This window comes from Coregonus clupeaformis, chromosome 8, assembly GCF_020615455.1.
Source record: "Coregonus clupeaformis isolate EN_2021a chromosome 8, ASM2061545v1, whole genome shotgun sequence".
In the NCBI taxonomy this organism is placed as follows: domain Eukaryota; kingdom Metazoa; phylum Chordata; class Actinopteri; order Salmoniformes; family Salmonidae; genus Coregonus; species Coregonus clupeaformis.
Genome location: NC_059199.1, coordinates 30415790 through 30437105, shown reverse-complemented (window position 1 = coordinate 30437105; position 21316 = coordinate 30415790).

Here is a 21316-nt window from a genome sequence, read left to right as displayed (position 1 = left end):
TTTTCTCTCCAGAGATGTTCGATCAGGTTCATGTCCGGGCTCTGATTGGGCCACTCAAGGACACTCAGAGACTTGTCCCGAAGCCGCCCCTGCGTTGTCTTGGCTGTGTGCTTAGGGTCATTGTACTGTTGGAAGGTGAACCTTCGCCCCAGTCTGAGGTCCTGAGCGCTCTGGAGCAGGTTTTCATCAATGATCTCTCTGTACTTTGCTCTGTTCATCTTTCCCTCGATCCTGACTAGTCTCCCAGTCCCTGCCGCTGAAAAACATCCCCACAGCAAGATGCTGCCACCACGCTTCACCGTAGGGATGGTGCAAGGTTTCCTCCAGACGTGACGCTTTGCATTCAGGCCAAATAGTTCAATCTTGGTTTCATCAGTTTCTCATGGTCTGAGAGTCCTTTGCCTTTTGGCAAACTCCAAGCGGGCTGTCATGTGCCTTTTATTGAGGAGTGGCTTCCGTCTGGCCACTCTACCATAAAGGCTTGATTGGTGAAGTACTGCAGAGATGGTTGTCCTTCTGGAAGGTTCTCCCATCTCCACAGAGGAACTCTGGAGCTCTGTCAGAGGGACCATTGGGTTCTTGGTCACCTCCCTGACCAAGGCCCTTCTCCCCCGATTGCTCAGTTTGGCAGGGCGGCCAAATGAAGAGTCTTTGTGGTTCCAAACTTCTTCCATTTAATTATTTTGGAGGCCATTGTGTTCTTGGGGACCTTCAAAGCTGTAGAAATTTTTTGGCCACCTTTCCCCAGATCTGTGCCTTGACACAGTCCTGTCTCGGAGCTCTACGGACAATTCCTTCGACCTCATGGCTTGGTCTTTGCTCTGACATGCACTGTTATCTGTGGGACCTTATATAGACAGGTGTGTGCCTTTCCAAATCATGTACAATCAATTGAATTTAGCACAGGTGGACTCCAATCAAATTGTAGAAACATCTCAAGGATGATCATTGGAAACAGGATGCACCTGAGCTCAATTTCGAGTCTCATAGCAAAGGGTCTGAATACTTATGTAAATAAGGTATTTGTTTTCTATTTTTAATACATTTGCAAAAAATATTAAAAACCTGTTTTCGCTTCGTCATTATGGGGTATATTGATGAGAATTTTTTTTAATTTAATCAATTTTAGAATAAGGCTGTAACGTAACAAAATGTGGAAAAAGTCAAGGGGTCTGAATACTTTCCGAATGCACTGTATATAGTTCTGTGAGTCTTAATATTTGTCCTATGGTTTAGTTGTTATCAGTGGCGGACTTACTATTAGGCAACTAAGACAATTGCCTGAGGCCTCACATCATCAGCGGGCCTCGTGAAGAAAAAAAATAGAATACACAAAGTTACCATTTCAAAATGTGGTAGTGCATCAGTAGTTTTCCTCTTGTTATTTCAGTCACTGACAGTCACTCAATAAGCCTATGTCAGCTACCATTTTATAGATTTCTAGGTAAGTTACGTCTAGCCAACTATCTAAATTACCGACCGGGCCTACCTCTAGCCTTTTGGGGGGCCCCTGACCTACAAGAGGCCCCCATTGATTTTGTTAGTCAACCAGATATCGTATGACCATGGCATAATTCAAGGCAAAATGTGTGGAATTGCAGGAAATTAGCTTGAAAACTGCTAAATTCTTCCACCCCATAGAATTTTGTTTTAGAATTGCAGGAAAATAGCTTTAAAAATACAAAATTCTCCCTCTACGGCAAACTGAGTGTAATTGAAGGAAATTAGTTTTAAAACAGCTAAATTTTCTCTCCACCCCATAGCAAAATGTGTAGAATTGCAGGAAAGTAGCTTTCAAATTGAATTTGATTATTAACCAAATCAAATCAAATCAAATTTTATTGGTCACATGCGCCGAATACAACAGGTGCAGACATTGCAGTGAAATGCTTACTTACAGCCCTTAACCAACAGTGCATTTATTTTAAACAAAAAAAGTAAGAATAAAACAACAACAACAAAAAAGTGTTGAGAAAAAAAGAGCAGAAGTAAAATAAAGTGACAGTAGGGAGGCTATATATACAGTAAAATAAAGTGACAGTAGGGAGGCTATATATACAGGGGGGTACCGTTGCAGAGTCAATGTGCGGGGGCACCGGCTAGTTGAGGTAGTTGAGGTAATATGTACATGTGGGTAGAGTTAAAGTGACTATGCATAAATACTTAACAGAGTAGCAGCAGCGTAAAAAGGATGGGGTGGGGGGGGCAGTGCAAATAGTCCGGGTAGCCATGATTAGCTGTTCAGGAGTCTTATGGCTTGGGGGTAGAAGCTGTTGAGAAGTCTTTTGGACCTAGACTTGGCACTCCGGTACCGCTTGCCGTGCGGTAGCAGAGAGAACAGTCTATGACTAGGGTGGCTGGAGTCTTTGACAATTTTGAGGGCCTTCCTCTGACACCGCCTGGTATAGAGGTCCTGGATGGCAGGGAGCTTTGCCCCAGTGATGTACTGGGCCGTACGCACTACCCTCTGTAGTGCCTTGCGGTCAGAGGCCAAGCAGTTGCCATACCAGGCGGTGAAATGCAGCTGCTGTTATTCTGGCAGCACTTTTTGAACCATTGAATCATACTCCCCCTCATCCCACTTACAAGAACCCAATCAATATGATTTAAGTCTGATAATCTGTGCAATGTGACTGAAATGCAGGCACCCTGAAACGCGGCCGAAACCAACAAGGTCATTCCTACCTTGTGGTGCTTTTTCTGTACCCAGAAGAAACATGTGGATTCTAAAAGGCTTTAAATATAAGGTCAGGTGTCCTACCTTAAAAACACAAAAATATGGATCTTGAAAAGGAATTTTATCAATTTTGAACACTTTTTCTTCAGTGGATGTAGGTGTTTTTGCCATGTCCCTGGGTCTTATTCAACTTCCACGAAAATATAAGCCATAAAATATTTAAAATCTTTCTTCATTATTTTATAGTTTAATTCTCTCATCAATAACGTTTTTTTCTTGATTATTGTATTTTTTATTTTATTTAAGGTTTTCAGTGTGCCCGATATCAAATAAAACGTTTTGTCACATGTGCCAAATACAACAGTTGTAGAAATTACAGTCAAATGCTTACTTACAATCCCTTAACCTACAATGCAGTTTTAGCAAAATAATAAAAGTAGCACAATAAAATAACGAGGCTATATACAGGGGGTACCGGTACAGAGTCAATGTGCAGGTTAGTCGAGGTAATTGAGGTAATATGTATGTTTATACAACGGGTGGGTCTAATCCTGAATGCTGATTGGTTAAAACCGCATTCCAGCCGGTGTCTATTCCACAAGTTACCACCGGCTAAATCTATGACATTAAAATGCCTATTTACTTTGTTCCATCTGACTGCGCAATTTACTGTCTCAGCAGCCCAGCCAGGCAATTTATAAACTTGATCTCCACTATAAAAAGCATCTAGACATTATCTCACATTTCTTTTAGACTACCATTTTGTTTTCAACAATGGAGATTTGTATAAACCTTGCTGTCTGCCAGTCGAAATCATGAATCAGCTGGCATCATTTTTATTGATATATACAAAAAAAATTCAATTGAAAAAAGGTCAAACGAAACGCAGCTAATTTTCAGTCTTTCCAGCTTCAGTTTGAAGTGTTTGTGCTACTGTAGCTGTGCTGTTGGCTAGCTCCTCTGAACAACAGTGTCCTGACGAGTGAGCACATTTTCTATGCCAGGCAAAATCGCACCTCATTAGCTCATTGTTATGGATGTTTGCAAATAAATGTCACTAGAAAACAGCTTAAACAAATCAAATGCAGCTGCTGTTATTCTGGCAGCACTTTTTGAAGTGACTGTAAATTAGCCGTAGTTGGCTAGCAAGGGATAAGAACGTTGCCAGCCAGTATGGCAATGGAACATTTAGAACAAACGACAGGGTCAGGTGTCCTATAGATACAGAACAAAAAGACTGAACGACTGGGTAGCGTCTACGCTATAGATACAGAACAGGTCCAGTTCTGTCACAGTCAGGAAACCCTTTCAACACTCGGTACAGTGATTAATCTAACTGAACAAAAATATAAACGCAACATTTACATTTACATTTAAGTCATTTAGCAGACGCTCTTATCCAGTGCGACTTACAAATTGGTGCATTCACCCTATAGCCAGTGGGTTAACCACTTTACAATATATATATATTTTTTTTATTTATTTTTTTGGGGGGGGGGGGGGGTAGAAGGATTACTTCATCCTATCCCAGGTATTCCTTAAAGAGGTGGGGTTTCAAATGTCTCCGGAAGGTGGTGAGTGACTCCGCTGTCCTGGCGTCGTGAGGGAGCTTGTTCCACCATTGGGGTGCCAGAGCAGCGAACAGTTTTGACTGGGCTGAGCGGGAACTATGCTTCCGCAGAGGAAGGGGAGCCAGCAGGCCAGAGGTGGATGAACGCAATGCCCTCGTTTGGGTGTAGGGACTGATCAGAGCCTGAAGGTACGGAGGTGCCGTTCCCCTCACTGCTCCATAGGCAAGCACCATGGTCTTGTAACGGATGCGAGCTTCAACTGGAAGCCAGTGGAGTGTGCGGAGGAGGGGGGTGATGTGAGAGAACTTGGGAAGGTTGAACACCAGACGGGCTGCGGCATTCTGGATGAGTTGTAGGGGTTTAATGGCACAGGCAGGGAGCCCAGCCAACAGCGAGTTGCAGTAATCCAGACGGGAGATGACAAGTGCCTGGATTAGGACCTGTGCCGCTTCCTGTGTAAGGCAGGGTCGTACTCTCCGAATGTTGTAGAGCATGAACCTGCAGGATCGGGTCACCGCCTTGATGTTAGCGGAGAACGACACGGTGTTGTCCAAGGTCACGCCAAGGCTCTTCGCACTCTGGGAGGAGGACACAACGGAGTTGTCAACCGTGATGGCGAGATCATGGAACGGGCAGTCCTTCCCCGGGAGGAAGAGCAGCTCCGTCTTGCCAGGGTTCAGCTTGAGGTGGTGATCCGTCATCCATACTGATATGTCGGCCAGACATGCAGAGATGCGATTCGCCACCTGGTTATCAGAAGGGGGAAAGGAGAAGATTAGTTGTGTATCGTCAGCGTAGCAATGATAGGAGAGGCCATGTGAGGATATGACAGAGCCAAGTGACTTGGTGTATAGGGAGAAAAGGAGAGGGCCTAGAACTGAGCCCTGGGGGACACCAGTGGTGAGAGCACGTGGTGCGGAGACAGCTTCTCGCCACGCCACTTGGTAGGAGCGACCAGTCAGGTAGGACGCAATCCAGGAGTGAGCCGCGCCGGAGATGCCCAGCTCGGAGAGGGTGGAGAGGAGGATCTGATGGTTCACAGTATCAAAGGCAGCAGACAGGTCTAGAAGGACAAGAGCAGAGGAGAGAGAGTTAGCTTTAGCAGTGCGGAGAGCCTCCGTGACACAGAGAAGAGCAGTCTCAGTTGAATGACCAGTCCTGAAACCTGACTGGTTTGGATCAAGAAGGTCATTCTGAGAGAGATAGCAAGAGAGTTGGCTAAACATGTAGGGTGTTGGTCCCATGTTTCATGTGCTGAAATAAAAGATCCCAGAAATGTTCCATATTTAGAACAAGCTTATTTCTGTGCACAAATTTGTGTGTGGTCAAATCCTTTGCTTCAATGAAACTCTTCCCACATAAGGAGCATATTTTGGCACGCTTGCTTCTTTTAGGAGACTGCTCTGTGGTATGGGAAACAGGAAGAGGAGCACCACCTGGTGTTGAGAGGAGAGAAGTATAATTTGTTAAAGGATAATACAGTCACTCTCACCCCTAACTTGAGCCTTGGAATACATTTTCTACACACATTAAACTTCCTTGAATTAATATATATTTTTAAGTAATATAGCATTTTTTTTACTCACCTATCATCAGAAGGTTTTCATCAAGTTGCGTCAGCAGCACTACCGGCTGAAGGTATATAATATAAATAATATAATAATATATAAGGTCCACATCTGAATCTGTTCGCAAGGGTGGGATATTCTTTTGATTTTCATCCTGCTGTGACTTTGAGGGCTGTGAAAAGCTTCATCCCCTTTTCTCTCTTCTGTTTGCTCTCCGGTGAGTGTCTTGTGTGTCTCTTTTCTGTAAGCCATTTCCTCATGTACAGGCTCTAACTTGACATCCACAGAAGGCCCGTCATCCTGGTCTGAGGACATGACTTCTGCATCTGAAACCTTGCCAGTTTCCTTGGACTCCGGATACTGGATATTGGTTGTATCAGGTGGGCGGCAAGAAATGTGTGCAGTTCAGAAAACAATGGGCAGTTCACTCGGCCACTACTGCTTGGATTCCTCAGTGTTTGTGTGTAGCTGAGCTTCATGTCCTCCAACTTTGTTCGGCACTGCTTCCAAGTCCTTTTGACGCCAAGGTCCTTTATCTGCTTAGAAATGTCACTATACACATGTTTTTTTCTATAACTTCGTTCCATCTTCTGAAGAATCTGTTTGTTTGACCATACAGAGATCAAAGCTTCTGTTTCCTTTGGGGGCCAGGTCCGTCCAACATTGTCGGCTTCTGTCAATGATGTTGAGCACATGTCTTCTCCATCTACAATCTCTACCTTTAAAACATCATAAGCCAACTCATGTTGCAGTCTCTCCTCATAGTTGTTCTCTCCCCATTCCTCTGTCCTTCATCCTTCATTTCCACTGCCTTCTTAACCGTGTCCAAACTCATCCCCCGCTCCTTCTCTGCATTATCTTGCTCTATCAAAGAGTCACTCTCATTGCTATACAGTGGGGAAAAAAGTATTTAGTCAGCCACCAATTGTGCAAGTTCTCCCACCTAAAAAGATGAGAGAGGCCTGTAATTTTCATCATAGGTACACGTCAACTATGACAGACAAATTGAGGAAAAAAATTCCAGAAAATAACATTGTAGGATTTTTAATGAATTTATTTGCAAATTATGGTGGAAAATAAGTATTTGGTCACCTACAAACAAGCAAGATTTCTGGCTCTCACAGACCTGTAACTTCTTCTTTAAGAGGCTCCTCTGTCCTCCACTCGTTACCTGTATTTAATGGCACCTGTTTGAACTTGTTATCAGTATAAAAGACACCTGTCCACAACCTCAAACAGTCACACTCCAAACTCCACTATGGCCAAGACCAAAGAGCTGTCAAAGGACACCAGAAACAAAATTGTAGACCTGCACCAGGCTGGGAAGACTGAATCTGTAATAGGTAAGCAGCTTGGTTTGAAGAAATCAACTGTGGGAGCAATTATTAGGAAATGGAAGACATACAAGACCACTGATAATCTCCCTCGATCTGGGGCTCCACGCAAGATCTCACCCCGTGGGGTCAAAATGATCACAAGAACGGTGAGCAAAAATTGCAGAACAACACGGGGGGACCTAGTGAATGACCTGCAGAGAGCTGGGACCAAAGTAACAAAGCCTACCATCAGTAACACACTACGCCGCCAGGGACTCAAATCCTGCAGTGCAAGACGTGTCCCCCTGCTTAAGCCAGTACATGTCCAGGCCCGTCTGAAGTTTGCTAGAGTGCATTTGTATGATCCAGAAGAGGATTGGGAGAATGTCATATGGTCAGATAAAACCAAAATAGAACTTTTTGGTAAAAACTCAACTCGTCGTGTTTGGAGGACAAAGAATGCTGATTTGCATCCAAAGAACACCATACCTACTGTGAAGCATGGGGGTGGAAACATCATGCTTTGGGGCTGTTTTTCTGCAAAGGGACCAGGACGACTGATCCGTGTAAAGGAAAGAATGAATGGGGCCATGTATCGTGAGATTTTGAGTGAAATCCTCCTTCCATCAGCAAGGGCATTGAAGATGAAACGTGGCTGGGTCTTTCAGCATGACAATGATCCCAAACACACCGCCCGGGCAACGAAGGAGTGGCTTCGTAAGAAGCATTTCAAGGTCCTGGAGTGGCCTAGCCAGTCTCCAGATCTCAACCCCATAGAAAATCTTTGGAGGGAGTTGAAAGTCCGTGTTGCCCAGCGACAGCCCCAAAACATCACTGCTCTAGAGGAGATCTGCATGGAGGAATGGGCCAAAATACCAGCAACAGTGTGTGAAAACCTTGTGAAGACTTACAGAAAACGTTTGACCTGTGTCATTGCCAACAAAGGGTATATAACAAAGTATTGAGAAACTTTTGTTATTGACCAAATACTTATTTTCCACCATAATTTGCAAATAAATTCATTAAAAATCCTACAATGTGATTTTCTGGATTATTTTTTTCTCATTATGTCTGTCATAGTTGACGTGTACCTATGATGAAAATTACAGGCCTCTCTCATCTTTTTAAGTGGGAGAACTTGCACAATTGGTGGCTGACTAAATACTTTTTTCCCCCACTGTATGAGGTGCAATTTCTGGGTGCACACGTGGATTCAGAGAGGCTATGCGAGCGTGTTTCATCAATGTCCATTTCCACCTTCTCTTAGAGCGAGTGAGACAGAGAAGAGAGGATGCAATCATTGACACAAGATGAATGAGCTAAAGGAAAAAGAAAACATACATAATCAAATATTTATGTTTTTTAAAACTTCTAAAAACTAAATATAATTGCAATCTTAGGCCTAATTTCTCTGAAAAGGAATGCACTAACACACTGAAACTACACTCTGCATTCCGTCAATGTCCATTGGGGTAGTTGTTTGACTGCTAACATTACCAGAGGCATGTCTTAGAGATCAAAAGCACAACCACTTCATCAGTCTTACAGACACACGTCATCTGCGGCCGGTGTAACATGTCATTGATTAGTGGGAGCTTTTCAACTGTGGCTGACGTGTGTGAATCTCTAGCAGGTGGTATGCAACCATGATTCAAACGTAATAAATCTTATTTGCCGCTGTATGAAAACAGAGCTGGAAAAACGTCAACAAAAAGCCTACCATTAGTGAACAAATGGCCATGGCATCTGTTGTGCTGGAGAAAAGTCTTCAGACTGAGGTTGAGTTACAGACTGTGCACACTCCTTCAGCATAGAGGGGGCAGGTCTAAGCCATGGTGCAGTCTGAGAAGGGAGGTGGTTTTAAATGTGCAGCAAGTTTAATTGACAAAATAGCAACAACATTGTATGGTAGACTCAGCAATATAACAACATCATACACAGTGGGGCAACTTCCTGTTAGTACTACCAGACATCAACGACATCAGAAATTCAAGACTGCCTCAATTGTCTCTTCCCAAATTGCACCTACCTGTTGAAATGTTGGTGTTGGAAGCATCTTCTCCAGCCTGGAGAGGAACTCCCACATCAGAGTCTGCAGTGCTGTGTCATACATGGGTCCGAATTCTTCTGGAAAAATGTCCTAGAAGACAGGACATGAAATTACAGCCTGTGTTTTGGTCAGATGCAATCCTCCGGCCTTCGTTTTGGCGTGTTTCCTCTATAATGCATATAAGTTGAGGTTCAGTACTACTGAGTAAGCCAGTGACTAGAATTTCAATGGAATGCATCGACCTCTGGATCAGAAATCTACAGCAAGTATGCATAACACAGTTAGTAAATGAACCTAGCCAGCAGAGTTACAGTGGTGAGAGAAAGTTTGTGAATCCCTTTAGGATTTTCTGTATTTCTGCATAACTGAATTGTGAACAATGTCTTGTGCCATTTGAGTCATTTTTATTGTAAGAATAGAAGGTGTTTCTAAATACTTCTACATTCATGTGGATGCTACCATGCTTATGGATAATCATACAAATATTGTGAATAATGATGAGTGAGGTTACAGAGGCAGATTAAGATAATATCCCCCAAACAACGCTAACCTTCCGTTATTGGTAATGGTGAGAGCATTTTAGCATACTATTTCCAAAAAAATACATTGAATATTGTTATTTGCTTAATCAGGTTCACTTTATCTATTATTAGGATGTAGGTGATGATCTGATCACATTTTAGGTCAAATGTATGCAGAAATACAGAAAATCCTAAAAGGTTCACAAACTTTCTCTACCACTGTACAATTATTGATCAGTCACTGAGTGGCACTCACCTCCTTTTCTCTATGAGTGATGATGCAGGTCCTCATCCTGCTCCGGTGTGGCTGGATGATTTCTGGGTAGGCTGAACAATCAGAGTGACACAACTCCAGAACCAGAGAATCGGAAGAATCTGTTTGTTTGACCATATGGCGTTACGCGCCTTTGCCTCCTCCGGGGACTTTGTCCTTCCGAAATCGTCTGCCAATGCAACTGTCGCTAATGTTGCTCTAGATTTCTTGATAGTTGGTTAGATAGCTAGGACATGGTTATATTGTGGTAAATTCCAAAGCTTTCGCTGCATAAACACTGACACAAACAATGTGATCGGCTGCTTTTTATTTTTTAAATACAATTAAAAATTACAATACAATAACAAATAAATATAGGACATCACTACAAGTATATTTTCTCTTAAGAAACATAAAATAACATTAAAGCAAATAAACAAAAACAAGAAATAACAATCACTACACATTAACTGAGTACCAATATATGAGTCATAATACCCATAAAACCTAGCGGTAAAACCGAAAGTGGTTCCAGTCGTTTTATCACCATTCATTTTTCCGTAGGGGATTTTAGAACTATTTCATATAACGTCTGTGTTTCGTGTAAGCTTACCCTGGCCTGACGTTTTGATAGCCGCGCAAGTCTCTCTCGGACAAGGTGACTTTTATCAATATATTCGCCTGTAATTACCCCCCAAAAATGAAATGCTAATACACCGCTAATGTGGCTGTCATACAGAACTACACATCCTGTCTCAAGCTTTGACTAATCACTCACAGCCCAGGGTGGGAAAAACCTCCACATTTCTCCATGCAAACTCTCATCGACAATTAGCAAGTAGATATTAAAGCCTTTTTAGTTTCTCGTGTAAATAATTGATATTGTGTATTTCTTGTCTGTTCTTGTTTAGCATTTTTCAAATTACCTAGCTAGATACCGTAGCATTTTTTTATTACTATAATTTGTTTTTTAATTACCCTGGCCATTTTAGCTAACTAATTAAACTTCGGTCTCTCAATCAATCAGAAGCAAGGATGGTTATGTGCTATGTACCAGATTGTAAACACTACTCTGATAAGTGCACATGCGCATTTTATCGTTTAAGCTAGAGGCATCTCTGGAGCTGTGTGATAATGTAAGCCCTGTTTGTTAGCCGCTAACAAGCTACAGTGGGGAAAAAAAGTATTTAGTCAGCCACCAATTGTGCAAGTTCCCCCACTTAAAAAGATGAGAGAGGCCTGTAATTTTCATCATAGGTACACGTCAACTATGACAGACAAAATGAGAAAAAATAATCCAGAAAATCACATTGTAGGATTTTTAATGAATTTATTTGCAAATTATGGTGGAAAATAAGTATTTGGTCAATAACAAAAGTTTCTCAATACTTTGTTATATACCCTTTGTTGGCAATGACACAGGTCAAACGTTTTCTGTAAGTCTTCACAAGGTTTTCACACACTGTTGCTGGTATTTTGGCCCATTCCTCCATGCAGATCTCCTCTAGAGCAGTGATGTTTTGGGGCTGTCGCTGGGCAACACAGACTTTCAACTCCCTCCAAAGATTTTCTATGGGGTTGAGATCTGGAGACTGGCTAGGCCACTCCAGGACCTTGAAATGCTTCTTACGAAGCCACTCCTTCGTTGCCCGGGCGGTGTGTTTGGGATCATTGTCATGCTGAAAGACCCAGCCACGTTTCATCTTCAATGCCCTTGCTGATGGAAGGAGGATTTCACTCAAAATCTCACGATACATGGCCCCATTCATTCTTTCCCTTTACACGGATCAGTCGTCCTGGTCCCTTTGCAGAAAAACAGCCCCAAAGCATGATGTTTCCCACCCCCATGCTTCACAGTAGGTATGGTGTTCTTTGGATGCAACTCAGCATTCTTTGTACTCCAAACACGACGAGTTGAGTTTTTACCAAAAAGTTCTATTTTGGTTTCATCTGACCATATAACATTCTCCCAATCCTCTTCTGGATCATCCAAATGCACTCTAGCAAACTTCAGACGGGCCTGGACATGTACTGGCTTAAGCAGGGGGACACGTCTGGCACTGCAGGATTTGAGTCCCTGGCGGCGTAGTGTGTTACTGATGGTAGGCTTTGTTACTTTGGTCCCAGCTCTCTGCAGGTCATTCACTAGGTCCCCCCGTGTGGTTCTGGGATTTTTGCTCACCGTTCTTGTGATCATTTTGACCCCACGGGGTGAGATCTTGCGTGGAGCCCCCAGATCGAGGGAGATTATCAGTGGTCTTGTATGTCTTCCATTTCCTAATAATTGCTCCCACAGTTGATTTCTTCAAACCAAGCTGCTTACCTATTGCAGATTCAGTCTTCCCAGCCTGGTGCAGGTCTACAATTTTGTTTCTGGTGTCCTTTGACAGCTCTTTGGTCTTGCCATAGTGGAGTTTGGAGTGTGACTGTTTGAGGTTGTGGACAGGTGTCTTTTATACTGATAACAAGTTCAAAGAGGTGCCATTAATACAGGTAACGAGTGGAGGACAGAGGAGCCTCTTAAAGAAGAAGTTACAGGTCTGTGAGAGCCAGAAATCTTGCTTGTTTGTAGGTGACCAAATAATTATTTTCCACCATAATTTGCAAATAAATTCATACAAAATCCTACAATATGATTTTCTGGAAAAAAAATTCTCAATTTGTCTGTCATAGTTGACGTGTACCTATGATGAAAATTACAGGGCTCTCTCATCTTTTTAAGTGGGAGAACTTGCACAATTGGTGGCTGACTAAATACTTTTCTTCCCCACTGTATTTTGTTTGGTCAAATCATTATTTCTAATAGTTTTTTGTGCTAGATGAGAGTAATTTAGCAGGTCAATAGTATCATGTATCGTTTTTAAATGTTTATTAAATATAAAAGTCACAAGTCACTTGGATTAATTTGTTACTTTTTTAAATGTTTGCTAAGATAATATGTTTTGTATTGTTACTTTGTACATGCTGAAACAGTCATTCGTTTTGGGCTAGACTATGATCTTTAAATGTCTACTGCCCTTTTTATTTTTTTAAGTTGAGTGAAATTAGCACTCGTCAAACTTGGACATGCATTAAGTAATGTGGACTTGAGTGCTGAAAACTTAAATTTACAAAACGTAATTAACCAGGAGAGATAGTTGACAAACAAACATAATTGGATGGCAAGAATCATCACAGACACCCTTGTAAAGTATTGTGTGATGTTTCTTGTTGAATATCTAATACAGTGAAACAAAATGATATATATTTATATATATACACACACACACAGTCGTGGTCAAAAGTTTTGAGAATGACACAAGTATTGGTCTTCACAAAGTTTGCAGCTTCATTGTTTTTAGATATTTTTGTCAGATGTTACTATGGTATACTGAAGTATAATTCCAAGCATTCCATAAGTGTCAAATGCTTTTATTGACAATTACATTACGTTTATGCAAAGAGTCAATATTTGCAGTGTTGACCCTTCTTTTTCAAGACCTCTGCAATCCGCCCTGGCATGCTGTCAATTAACTTCTGGGCCACATCCTGAATGGTGGCAGCCCATTCTTGCATAATCAATGCTTGGAGTTTGTGGGTTTTTGTTTGCCACCCGCCTCTTGAGGATTGACCACAAATTCTCAATGGGATTAAGGTCTGGGGAGTTTCCTGGCCATGGACCCAAAATTTCGATGTTTTGTTCCCCGAGCCACTGAGTTATCACTTTTGCCTTATGGCAAGGTGCTCCATCATGCTGGAAAAGGCATTGGTCGTCACCAAACTGTTCTTGGATGGTTGGGAGAAGTTGCTCTCTGAGGATGTATTGGTACCATTCTTTATTCATGGCTGTGTTCTTAGGCAATATTGTGAGTGAGCCCAATCCCTTGGCTGAGAAGCAACCCCACACATGAATGGTCTCAGGATGCTTTACTTTTGGCATGACACATGACTGATGGTAGCGCTCACCTTGTCTTCTCCGGACAAGCTTTTTTTCAGAATGCCCCAAACAATCGGAAAGGGGATTCATCAGAGAAAATGACTTTACCCCAGTCCTCAGCAGTCCAATCCCTGTACTTTTGCAGAAAACCAGCAGGCTCTGGACCTCGTAAGGTAAGAGTTGAATACCCCTGACTTAGAGCATGTGGCTTTGCAACACGCAGGTGTTTCATCTCCACACTGGGATGATTTTAACAGTGAGACGCCACACATACCTCATTCCGCTCAGGTAGGAGGGTATCAGAAATACATTAAAAACAAAACTAATGAAAGAGCACACAGGGCCACAGTACTTCAGGAGTACACAGACAATATTTTCAACTGGCTCGGCTCGCTATTACAGCACCACCAAATTCCATTCATTAAAGGCTGATTCAATTCCTATCGGGAGGGGTGGCTGGAAACAGCCAATGAATCTGCCAAAAGCTCCAGCACTGTTTAGTAAAGTAAAAACCAGGATTCACCCTATTTGTTTGAGCTCCTTTGCAAAAACCTGTTACAGAGTCTAGCCTTGCTTAGTGTGGCACTGTCGTTGAGTCCCGTGTGAAGAGGAAGAATATGAGCACGATGATAATGGTGATGATCTGCAACTTTGAGAAGACGTAGTGCACATCGAAGACAAACAGGTAGACTGCCATGAAGGTAAACTGGTCAGGAAGGAGGGCCACCACCAGTGAGTCCTATACAGAACACAACACTAGGTTCGGCTCAAACTTTTTTTTTGACACTAGTGAGTTCTAAGTGCTTGGATCAATGAGCAGAGATAAATTGAGTGATATGAGAAAGAAACATTTGCATCATTTTTAATATTTTCATAAAACAAAAATAGATTTACTGTTGACACAAAGAATTGACACTCGGTCGTTAAACATACCGGCACAGATAATCTGGCAAACTGGAAACGTTGGAAATCTGTTTTACAAATATTACACATTTACATACAAAGAGAGAGCACACTATACCATTATTGTGATAACCAGATCCATGTATGTATGTATGCATGTATGGCTCCACACACCTCTGCACACAAGTGGAAGTAGCACAGCAGGATGGTGGCCTTGGAGCAGGTGATGAGGGAAATTATGAACACCAGGAACAGGAACCCAAACATGTGGTATATCTGTTGAGATAAAATGTTGAGAAAATACTCAACAATCAATCAAATTCAGTCTCCTTGCATAGAGGCTGAGTTTACCTTAGTTCAAATAAATGATTAGGTATTGACTTATTAGTTAGATTGTACATGATAATTACACATGAATAATCAATTACTTGTTTGTTTCTTTAGGAATCATTATACAAGCACCACTAGGCAAATTCAGGCTCATGGTTGAGTGGCAGACTTGACCCTTGTTCTTACCAGATGCTGCTGAGGCTGAAGAACAGCTGGATGAAGATGCAGCCGAAGGGCAGGATGCCCCTCCATGACGATTCCGGGCACGGGCTAGGTAAAGTAGGAATGTTCATGGATCTGCCGAGTGATATGGTTGGTCTGCTCAATCATGCAATATTTTCTCTGATTGTTGTGCCAGTGTGAAAGCGATTGCAAACACAGGGGAAATACACATGATGGAAGATGACCTGAAAGAGTTTTTCATACAGACAGTGTTATTAATAGGTGAAACTCACAGGCCTCTTGAAGCCGAAGTAGGCTAGGCGCCCATGAAGGTAAGGGGCACGGAGATGCCAAACCACAAAGCCAAGATGGCCACCAGCGTGCCGAATGGGATGGCAGCCAAGAAGCCCTCCACCCACAGGATCAGGTTAACCAGGAAGAAGAGAAAGGGGGTGGGGGAGGGGTGGGACAGTGAATATCTCACTGGAAAAATGGGCAACCCTAATAAAGTCTAGACATGTTTAAAGATTTTTCAGTCAAGCATGTTGCCATGATGTGTAGAATCTGTTATTGACAAAAGGGAATATTAATCATAAATACATAGTGGTGGTGGATTATAATAATAATATGCCATTTAGCAGACGCTTTTATCCAAAGCGACTTACAGTCATGTGTGCATACATTTTTACGTATGGGTGGTCCCGGGGATCGAACCCACTACCCTGGCGTTACAAGCGCCATACTCTACCAATTGAGCTCCTACTCCCCAGGAGCTATCATTTGTTGACTTCTGTAACCGTAAAAGCCTTGGTTTTCTTCACGTTAACATCAGAAGTCTACTTCCTAAGTTTGAGTTATTCACTGCGTTAGCACACTCCACCAACCCTGATGTTCTAGCAGTGTCTGAATCTTGGCTTAGGAAGGCCACCAAAAATTCTGAAATTTCCATCCCCAACTACAAAATGTTCCGTCTAGATAGAACTGCCAAAGGGGGTGGAGTTGCAATCTACTGTAGAGATAGCCTGCAGAGCTCTATCATACTATCCAGGTCTGTGCCCAAACAGTTTGAGCTTCTACTTCTAAAAATACACCTTTCCAGAAATAAGTCTATCACTGTTGCCGCTTGCTACAGCCCCCCCTCAGCCCCCAGCTGTGCCCTGGACACCATATGTGAATTGATTGCCCCCCATTTATCCTCAGAGTTCGTACTGCTTGGTGACCTAAATTGGGATATGCTTAACACCCCGGCCGTCCTACAATCCAAACTAGATGCCCTCAATCTCACACAAATTATCAACGAACCTACCAGGTACAACCCTAAATCCGTAAACATGGGTACCCTCATAGATATCATCCTGACTAACTTACCCTCTAAATACACCTCCGCTGTCTTCAACCAGGATCTCAGCGATCACTGCCTTATTGCCTGCGTCCGTAACGCGTCCGCGGTCAAACGACCATCCCTCATCACTGTCAAACGCTCCCTAAAGCACTTTAGCGAGCAGGCCTTCCTAATTGACCTGGCCCAGGTATCCTGGATGGATATAGATCTCATTCCGTCAGTAGAGGATGCCTGGTTGTTCTTTAAAAGTAATTTCCTCTCAATCTTAAATAAACATGCCCCATTCAAAAAATACAGAACTAAGAACAGATATAGCCCCTGGTTCTCCTCAGACTTGACTGCCCTTGACCAGCACAAAAACATCCTGTGGTGTACTGCATTAGCATCAAATAGCCCCCGCAATATGCAACTTTTCAGGGAAGTCAGGAACCAATATACACAAGCAGTTAGGAAAGCAAAGGCTAACTTTTTCAAACAGAAATGTGCATCCTGTAGCACTAACTCCAAAAAGTTTTGGGACACTGTAAAGTCCATGGAGAATAAGAGCACCTCCTCCCAGCTGCCCACTGCACTGAGGCTAGGAAACACTATCACCACCGATAAATCTACAATAATCGAGAATTTCAACAAGCATTTTGCTACGGCTGGCCATGCTTTCCACCTGGATACCACTACCCCGGCCACCAGCTCTGCACCCTTCGCTGCAACTTGCCCATGCCCCCCGCTTCTCCTTCACACAAATTCAGACAGCTGATGTTCTGAAAGAGCTACAAAATCTGGACTCCTACAAATCATCTGGGCTAGACAATCTGGACCCTTTCTTTCTAAAACTAGCCGCCGAAATTCTCGTAATCCTATTACTAGCCTGTTCAACCTCTCTTTCATAACGTCTGAGGCAGTCTCTATGGGGGTGCCACAGGGTTCAATTCTTGGGCCGACTCTTTTCTCCGTGTATATATCAATGATGTCGCTCTTGCTGCTGGTGACTCTCAGATCCACCTCTACGCAGACGACACCATTTTGTATACATCTGGCCCTTCATTGGACACTGTGTTAACAAACCTCCAAACGAGCTTCAATGCCATACAACACTCATTCAGTAGCCTCCAACTGCTCTTAAACACTAGTAAAACTAAATGCATGCTCTTCAATCGAACGCTGCTGGCACCCGCCCACCCGACTAGAATCACTACTCTCGACGGGTCTTACCTAGAGTATGTGGACAACTACAAATACCTAGGTGTCTGGTTAGACTGTAAACTCTCCTTCCAGACTCACATTAACAATCTCCAATCCAAAGTTAAATCTAGAATCGGCTTCCTATTTCGTAACAAAGCCTCCTTCACTCATGCTGCCAAACATGCCCTCGTAAAACTGACTATCCTACCGATCCTTGACTTCGGCGATGTCATTTACAAAATAGCCTCCAACACTCTACTCAGCAAATTGGATGTAGTCTATCACAGTGCCATCCGTTTTGTCACCAAAGCCCCATATACTACCCACCACTGTGACCTGTACGCTTTTGTTGGCTGGTCCTCACTACATATTCGTCGCCAAACCCACTGGCTCCAGGCCATCTATAAATCACTGCTAGGCAAATCCCCGCCTTATCTTAGCTCATTGGTCACCATAGCAACACCCACCCGTAGTCTGCGCTCCAGCAGGTATATCTCACTGGTCATCCCCAAAGCCAACACCTCCTTTGGCCGCCATTCCTTCCAGTTCTCTGCTGCCAATGACTGGAACGAATTGCAAAAATCTCTGAAGCTGGAGACTCTTATCTATTTATTTTGCTCATTTGCACCCCAGTATCTCCATTTGCACATCATCTCTTGCACATCTATCATTCCAGTGTTAATACTAATTGTAATTATTTTTGCACTATAGCCTATGTATTGCCTTACCTCCATAACTTGCTACATTTGCACACACTGTATATATATTTTCTGTTGTATTTTCGACTTTATGTTTTGTTTTACCCCATATGTAACTCTGTGTTGTTGTTTTTATCGCACTGCTTTGCTTTATCTTGGCCAGGTCGCAGTTGTAAATGAGAACTTGTTCTCAACTGGCTTACCTGGTTAAATAAAGGTTAAATAAATAAATAAATAAATAAAGAGGACCACATGTGGATGGTAGTCATGGATAACGATGGATGTTAGTCATCCTAGAGAATAATTTTAATTGAAATGTAGTCCACTCCAGATCAGCTCAACATTCACATTAGCAAAATAAGGATGTACAACTCCAACACAACACTTACTGTCTAAGATCATACATTACACCAGGGCTCATATTCACAAAGCATCCAAGAGTAGGAGTGATGATCTAGGATCAGGTCCCATCAGTCCATATAATTTGATTCATTATGATCTAAAAGGCTGATCCTAGATCTGCACTCCTACTCTACGACGCTTTATAAATACGGTTCCAGATAAGACAAGCTGACCCTAGCCCCCCGACACATAAACTATTGCAGAATAATTACTGGGGACTGAGACCAGGGGGTTGGGAGACACTGTGGCCCCGTTCAATGTCACCCCTGGACAGGGCCATCTAGGAAGGAGCTTACCCAACCACTTTGAGGCAGTGGTTGTGTGGCTAGCAGAGGCAGAGTTGTGCTAGTCTAGGTCCAAAAAGCTTCTTAACAGCTTCTACCCCCAAGCCATAAGACTCCTGAACAGCTAATCATGGCTACCCGGACTATTTGCAATAACATGTCTATCATTGCATTGGTTCAACATTGACATCTAGATATCTAATTAAAAGGTGAGATCTCTCAGATTCTATCTCTGTAGCAGTTTGCTGTCATCTCGTCTGGGTACTGCAACACCCCGATTGGAGCAACTGCACATCTAATCTTCTCCCCCATCCCCTCTTGATTCTACAGGGAGCTAGCCTGCTCTCCTCAAAACATCGCTAGCAAGCTAGCTAACGTTAGCCAACTTTAGCAGAGATCTCAGCTTGCTAACTAGCAAAGCCATTCAACTTCTAAACTAATGTTAGTTACATAGCTAGCTAGACCTATTGCTCTGTTACACAACCCTCTAGATCAGGGGTGTCAAACGTACGGCCCGCGGGCCGGATCAGGCCCGCGAGATGATTTTGAAAAAATAAAAAATAAAAATAAAATGTTTTTGTTGTTGTTTTTTTTGTAAAGTATAAAAATGAGCTGCAATTTTTCTATAAAATAAACTGCTGTTCCAATTGCGTCCACTGGATGGCGCAATAGCAATTGTGTTAAGCAAGCAAACTGTTTATACCGGGGCAGAGCAAGTAGGTCAAGCACGTGCAGCCAATGAGCTACTTTGTTTTGCCCGCGATATTTATTACGGCTTCTACTTTTAACATTATGTGCTTTGGCACCCTCATTGCCCCAATATGTCTCTGTCAAAAAATAGAAAAGTGGACGCAGAGTGCAGAGTGTTCCAAGAAAAATGGTCATCCTATTTATTCACGGAATTGAATGGGAAAGCTGTATGTTTGGTGTGTTCAGAGCATGTTGCAGTGCTGAAAGAATATAACCTTCGGTCGCCACTATGTGAGTCTTCATGCCGACAAATATGACAACTTTCAAGGACAGCGGAGATGAGAGAAGGTGAATGAACTGTTGGCGGGTCTGAAGAAACAGCAGTCTGTGTTTACTCACAGCCGAGACATCAGTGACGCTGCAGTGAAAGCTAGCTACCTCATTGCTAATGAAATCGCAGTGGCTTCAAAACCATTTAGTGAGGGTGAATTTGTAAAAACATGCATGATGAAGGCAGCGGAGATTGTGTGCCCTGAAAGCGGCAGGCTTTTGCAAATATCAGCCTGACAAGAAACACAGTTGCAGACAGGATTTCCGATCTTTCAGTGGATTTGGACAGCCAGTTGAAGCAAAAAGTAAAGTCATTTATTGCGTTTTCGGTTGCAATTGATGAAAGCACAGACATTACAGATGTTGCACAACTGGCCATTTTCATCCGCGGAGTTGATGACACATTGACCGTCACCGAGGAGTTCGTGGAGTTGGTGCCGATGACAGATACAACGACAGCAGCTGATATTTTTACCGCACTCGTCGGCGCGCTGGACAGGGTCGGAGTGGGCTGGACCCGCGCTGTCAGCCTGGCTACAGATGGTGCGCCCTCAATGATCGGGAAAAAAGCAGGCGTTGTGACAAAGTTCAGAGAGAAAGTGCAATCTGCAAATGGAGGACGTGATTTTTTGACTTTTCACTGTATTTTGCACCAGGAGGCTTTGTGTTGCAAGTCATTAAAGATGGATAACGTCATGAAGGTGGTCATCCAAACTGTTAATTTCATCCGATCCAGAAGCCTGAATCACCGTCAGTTTGACAGCCTTCTCAGAGAGAAAGACCACATCTATGGCCTGCCATACCACACTGAGGTAAGATGGTTAAGCCGAGGTGCTGTGCTGAGGCGTTTCTTTGATTTACGAGAAGAAATTGAACAGTTCATGGAAGAAAAGGGCAAACCAGTGTTAGAATTTCATTCCGCAGAATGGATGCAGGACCTTGCATTTATGGTGGATGTTACAGAGCACCTGAATAACTTGAACAAACAGCTGCAAGGGCGCAACAAAGTTGTCACGCAGTATTATGACAGCATACGTTCTTTCAAGTTGAAGCTGTCATTGTGGGAGACGCAACTTGCCGGTGGTGATGCAGCTCACTTCCCCTGTCTGAAAAATGTGTGCGTG